Genomic DNA, 6,497 nt, shown 5'->3' with positions numbered 1-6,497 from the left:
TTCACTGACAGTTGGAACATCTTGCAGAGACCTGGGCAATTAGACCCCCCAGGGCAATGCTGGACCTGGGATTGGATTCTCAGTAGTCCTTGCAGGAGGCGGCCTGCTCCCAAACCCAAAGATTCCAGACACCCTGCAGGGCCACATTTATGATAGACCCTAAAGTGCCCTCTCCTGAGGCCCCTGTCTTGTTCAGGAGAATATTGACAGCTCAGTATTCTGAAGGGCTTAAGGACTTTGAGAGATAAGACAGTCTGGCTTTTATAGACTACCACAAGGCCCCAGTGATGTAGTTGTTTACAGAAATACTTGTGTCAGTAATCAGGTATTTTTCAGATGTGGGCAACAAATCCCCATCACCCTACCCTGAACCACTTTACTGTCCCCCAGGCTCCAAGCCCAGGGCCCTCTCCCCATTTCCAGGCCTCAGGGCCTGCCTTATCCAGGGCTGGGGATGGAGGCTAGAGAGTGACACAGATCAACTTGTAAGTTGTCAGTTGACCATTTAATGAAAATCTACACTGAATAATCCTTTGCCAAGTGAATAGCCCCAGAATTTGTTTTGTGGTGTAATAAGGGTTGCCAAATGCCTTAGTTTACATACAACAGCCTGGCATATATTCAGCGAGGCATGACTCTAGGCACTTTATGGGCCAAATTTAGGCAGTTATCATGATTCCTATTTCAGAGATGAAGAAACTGAGGCCTTGGTCAGTGACTTGAAAAGTCACATAGCTAGAAAATGGCCAAGATTTGGATCCAGGACTGCCTAACTTCAATGTTCTGGCTCACTGATTCTCAAACATTAGTATTTGGGTCGCGAGATGGAAATTTACCAAAAATGCAGATTCCCGGTCCCGTCTGGGCCGGGAAATCAGCATTCCGAACTTTAAACTAGGGGACTCCAGGGGTCTCTCTCTCTCCACCTGAAGAATTTGGGGGATTTTGCGAATGACCTGAAGCCTGAGAGGAAGTGCAACACTGTAGGGCTCTCAGGAGCGGGTACCCTGCTGACGCCTGTGACTAGGCCTAACCGTCTGGGTTCTGCGGCCCAGTGCTCTAGACTCTCACCTGCCCGGAGGTGCGTTTGGGGTCCAGATTGGCCGATGAATATGTATATCCGCAGCGCCTCCTTCACTCCGAAGACTTTAACTTTCCCCCTTGCACAAAACCGAACATCCCACCCCACCCCCACCTCCAAGCTAAAATACCTGGGCCGCCCCTCCCCTCGAAGGGACGCGCTCCAGGCGAATGGGGAGGGCCCGGAAGTCGGGCCCGGGACAGAGGAGCCGGCCCACCGCCTCCCGGTCGGAAGCGGCAGTGCAGGTGAGGCCGCGGCCAGCCTGGGGACTGCGCGGGTAAGGAGCGGGAGGGCTGGCTGCACCTCGAAGTTGGCGGGGGACGGCCGCGCACGCCTCGCCTCGGCCTTCCTGCCCCGTAGGGGCTGGCCGCCCTCTCGCCACCCCTGGGCACCTGCCGACCACGTCTGGGCGGGGGCGGGCCGGCTCCCGCCCTCGGGCCCTCACCCCACCCCGGCCAGCCGCGGCGGGGACGCCGGGTCAGCGAAGGGTTAAGGGACTTGCTCCCTCCTCTCGGCTCCCTCACCCTTGGAAAGTCCCCGAAATGACGTTTCAACCCGACAATTTAAAAAAGAGTTTAATTATAGAGACAGGCTCTGGGAGCTGGAACAAACCCTCGGTCGGCGGGGCCGGTAAACAACTCGGGAGCGAGCGGGCTAGGCCAGCCGCAGCCTTGCGGAGCCCGCGCCCCTGGGGAGAGGGGGAGGGGAGGGCCGCCGGGAGTTGGAAAAGCCGAGGAAATTCGAGGAATCAGCTTTCTTTGGAAAAACCCACTTTGTAGCCATTCTGGGGCGCCTGATGGTGCTCCTGGCCGGTCCCGCAGCCTTGGAGGGAAAGCGGCGCCGCCCGAAGCAGGGGCACAGCCGGTGCCCCGCGGGGACAGGCCCTGGGCCGGGAAGGGGCCCCGCCCGCTCCCAGGCCCCTTCCCCTTTGCTTTTTTTCAGCCCCTCCTCCGGTCTCCCAAGCTGAGCTTCGCGAACCCTCGGGAGTTAAAGACCCGCCGGCCCTTTCTTTTGGGGGGTGGGGAGCAGGAATGGGTGGAGGCCGGGGGAATAAAAAACCGAAATAGCTTCACATCAGAACTCAGACTAACCTTGTGGTTTCAACGCGCACCCTGCTCTGTCCTGAAATCTGGAACTCATTACCTCATCACCAAGAAACTGCACGAAATCTTCCCCCCCGCCCCAACACCCACTTGGGCTGGGAAAAGAACGAGCAAACATCCCTCTAAGAAAGAAACCTACACTTGAATGATTTAAATTAAGGTGGATGGAAGTTATTTCCCTTTCTGGCGCTTGCCAGATTTCAAGAAAAGCTGAAAAATGGGAGCAGGGGGAGAGAAGCAACAGGCGGCTGCAGGGCAGCAGCCAGGTTAAAGTGAGGGCCATCCATTTCAGGCAGAGGAGACGAACGAAAGCCGACCCCGCTGGGATCACGTAGGTTCGTGGCTGCAGCAAAAGTTGTGTTTCGCAAAGTTGAAAAACAACCGGTTTCTCAAACAGTTGTGATTTGGAAGGTTTCGCTGGGTTTGCCCAGATGTTGACGAATAAATAAGAAATGCATTAAAAAAAAAAAGTGTGTGTTGGGGGTAGTGAGAGTGTGACTCGAGCGCTCTCTTCTGCCCGCCCCGTCCTTTCCAAAGAAACGTGCTTATGATGGGGTGACCTAATTACATCGCAATGGAACTCAATCTTAGCCACACCAGCACCGGGTTTCATAACAGATTCGGCGGCCTCGAGTGCTGGGAAGAAACGTGCGAGGGCCGAGGGGGCGGCGGGGCTCGCGTGGAAATCGGAAAAAAGCGCAGCCCTGCGACTTCCGCCTGGGTCATCACACCAGCACTCGGGCCAAGGCGCAAGGGGCGGGTGGGGGACACGATAACTTTTTATTTGGGTGGGTGGCATCCAAACCTAACAGGATATATTTTATCATTTTCAAGGGAGTCATGCTCCTTTGCGGGCCCTTCGGTTTCGTGGCTCCCATGCCCCCCACTCCACCTCCCGCCAAAACGGCGCAGCGTGACAAGCCATACGTTCCACTCCCATGGGGGCGAGAGAGAAGTAACAAGTTTAAAGTGCCGCCTCCGTCCACCTCTTTACCTTCATTCTTACCAAAGTAACCTTTTTTCATTGTTCTAGAGTCTTGAGGTGTGTGGGGGGAGGACGGAGGAGGAGGGAGGGTTGTGGCGCCGCCTAGAATTCAGAGCGCGCGTGGAAAGTAGTGAGTTAGTTGCTCGGTGGGCTTTTTCTGGGAGGAAGGGGCATTCAGGAAGGATTAGGGTTTTCTTGACTAAAGTTTAAAGATTGGATGCGTGAAAAGAAACGCCACGCCTAGGCCTGGTAAAACAATCGGCCCTGGTCGTGGTCTTTTTTTGCGACGCCCCCCACCCGCCCACACCCGGAGAGCGCCGGCTGCAAAGCGAGCGCGAGTATGGACGCGTGCGGCGCGCTAAATTGTGCCGCGCTCGCCCCCGCCAGGCCGTGTCCTCCTGGGGGAAAAAGTTTCCCTAGTCCCCCCGCCGCACCGCGCCCCACCCTACGCCCCGCTGAAAAAAAACAGCAACATAAAATCCTAGACTTGAACGTTCTGTGCGTTCCAAATTTCTAATGTCCTCGGCCTGCCGGGTTTGCGGAGGGCAGGCGAGTGTAGAAGAGAAGTCGGGAAAAGGTAAGTTGTGCAGACACTTGGGGAAGTTTCAAGGGGACCACCAGCTCAAGATGGAAACCGCGGACCGGGCGCTAAGGACGGGCTTCAGCTCCCGCTGGCAAAAAGAGAAAGTCGAGCCCGCCTTCCTGCCCAACAAAAAACAACAACACGACAACAAGAACCCCGGAGGGAGTGGAATGAGTGACGTCACAGCCGCGCTCTGAGGCTGACAAAGGAGGGGGCGCGCCCCTCCCGCTCTGCGCCCGCGCAGCCCCGGAGAGGGGCGCCTGAAGCGCAGGGTAGGGAAGTCAGCCGACTCGAAACTTTTCCTCTTTAAGAAAAAAAAAAGTTGTGCGCGGCTTGGAGTGGGTTTTTTTTTTTTTTTCCGCCTTCTTTTCTCGTCTCCCCTCCCCCGTCTTCCTTTTGAAAGTTTCTTCTCCTCCCCCTGCCCCCCCCTCCCCGCCTGACCGCATGGCTGATTCAACTCCAGTGTCAATCAACTTCTTTTTCCTCCTCTTCCTCATTTAAATAAGTTTAAAGCTCCTCCTCCCCCCGGCCCACCAAATCTGAAACTTTATAAATTGGGCTTTGCGCGCCCCAGCCCCGGAGTCAGAAAGGCGAGGGGCGCCGGGAACTGGCGTGTGGGACTCCAGACAGGAGAGGCTGCGCCTTCCCCGCATCGGGACCTTCGCGACACACCAGATCCTCGCCCCTGGCCCGCGCGAGCGCACAGAATGACCACCACCCTCGTGTCTGCCACCATCTTCGACTTGAGCGAAGTTTTATGCAAGGTAAAGGGGGGCGGAGCATTTGCTTTTCAAAAAGTCTCTTTCTTTTGCCTTAAAAAATAATCCCCAAAAGTTTGAGTCTTGGAAGACAGTGGGGTAAGTGGTGCAGCGAGATGACTCTTTTCTCCTCCCGCATTTCTCCCAAGTTTGAAGGAATCTGGCCTCGTCCTTCCCACCCTTTGAGTTTCAACAGTTCCTGGCGGGGATTACATGTGAATCTGGAGGCCAGGGTTTTGAGGGGCGAAGTTTGCCTGGCAGGGCAGCCCGGGGGCCTCGGGGGGAGGGCTGAGATTGGGACAAGTTTTGGGCGATTCTTTTTTACGTAACGTGCTGCTGGATCCCAGGTTCGCTGGTCTGATCGGGTTCCCAGTGTGCGTCCTAGGTCTGTCCAGCAGCGTTACCTACCCGTGGGTTTGGGAGTGGGAGATCCCTCGGGGAAGTGAGTCTCGACGATGTTTTCCTCCACTCTTTGCGGGGTGCTGGGGCTATGCGAGGAAGAAAGGCCAAGTTGTGATTCAAAAAGATGTTGCAGAACAAGTTTGCAGTGGGGCTTGAGTACGCCCTAGCTCCGCTGGGCTTCTTCCCGCGATAGCCGATCGTGCAGCAAACTTTGGGGTGAAAGAGGCATTCAGGTTGACCCGCTTACCTGTGTTGCAGAGGCACTGCGGTTCGTCGATTGCGGGGGGGATGGGAGGGGCAGGTGGCGACGAAATGCTGGCTTGAACTCAAGAGTCCCGCGAGTAAGGATTTAATGGGGGCCTCCTTAAAACATGTTGCTTGTCAGCCAGTGTTGAAAAAGCAAGTTTTAAGCTCGGAATGTTCCAGGACTTCGGTTTAAATATACATAGCAAAAGCCTACGGATGTTGTTAAATTTCTTTCCAACCTCCCCCTCCCAATTTGAAAGGGTGAAGCTGCTGGGCTACTTTTTAATTGCTGAAGTGTTCTGCCTTCTCTTAACACGTCGGGTCATGTTGCTCTGTTTTCCCAGCTTGCTGCTCCTGTTGGTGCAGCTGCCAACGCCCCAGGGCTGCAGGGTTGGGGTGCAGGGACGCCGAGGAGCTGAAGAGTAACGTTTAAAAAGTTTGAATTTTTCAGCTTCCTTCCCTCCCTGCACATTCCCAAACTCCACTTGCCGGCCCGGCTGCCAGAGCTCCCCAACACTTCTTCCTTCTTTTCTCAATTCTCCCGGCTCTTTGATCTATTTCTTTCTTTGGCCCCCTCCCCCCTCAGGACTTTTTAAATGAACCTCATTGTTGGGAACCAGCTCTCCACTGGGTTCCTGTAATCCTCTCGGTGGGGTGGTTGCAGTTACAGATTCCCGGTCCCCCCCTGCTGATCCTAAGGGACCAACATTAGAATTTGCACAATGACACCCACATGGGCTGGGAACTAACTCCTAGGTCCCTGACCTGCACCCTTTCCAAATCTTAGGTATATTTGGGCAGGTGACCAGGGTCCTATTGGAACAGAAACCTGCCATTGGTGGCTCTGCCCCCATCCCCACCACCCCCAATCTGCTATTGACAAGGAGGTGGGTAGGGGGGTTGGTGCTTTCCTTTGCCTTTCCATCTGCAGCTTTGCGTTAAAGATTAAACACTGGAGCTCTTATCCAAACCTGCTATTGCAGCCAGAAGACTAATTGCAAAGGCATCTTCTCAGTGAAGGGGGCGGGGTGGGCTGGGGGTGAGTGGAAATGGTGAGAGATTATTGTAGAAAATATCTTTTCTGGGAACTTAGGGCAAAGAGTTTTGTTTTCAGGAATCACATCCCTGTCTCCCTCAACCTCAGACCAGGCCCCCAATCTCCTCCCTACAAGAAAAAGCAAAGGCAGTCTGAAAACCTGTTGCCAAAGGAAGGGAACACTTCTGAAGGAGAAATTTGAGAGTCTTAGGCCAGGTCTTGAGGGAGGGGGTATCAATTAAGCAGAGACTGATTAGAAGGGGACCTAAACTAGCCTATAATAGACTCCTTTTGAGGTTTACC

The 6,497-nt window shown here is 54.7% G+C and overlaps 1 pseudogene across 1 annotated transcript; it reads left to right on the top strand.

Moving 5' to 3' along the window:
* The first annotated feature begins 1,106 nt into the window (after nucleotides 1-1,106).
* On the top strand, nucleotides 1,107-2,641 carry LOC108533730 (uncharacterized; annotated as a pseudogene). Its single transcript, XR_001886809.1, has one exon. The product of XR_001886809.1 is annotated as an uncharacterized LOC108533730 (transcript).
* The last annotated feature ends 3,856 nt before the right edge of the window (nucleotides 2,642-6,497 follow it).

This window comes from Rhinopithecus bieti, unplaced genomic scaffold (genome assembly GCF_001698545.2).
Source record: "Rhinopithecus bieti isolate Rb0 unplaced genomic scaffold, ASM169854v2 scaffold_11252, whole genome shotgun sequence".
Classification (NCBI taxonomy): Eukaryota; Metazoa; Chordata; class Mammalia; order Primates; family Cercopithecidae; genus Rhinopithecus; species Rhinopithecus bieti.
Note: the sequence above shows the minus strand (reverse complement) of the source record. Positions and strands in the feature narration are given on the sequence as shown.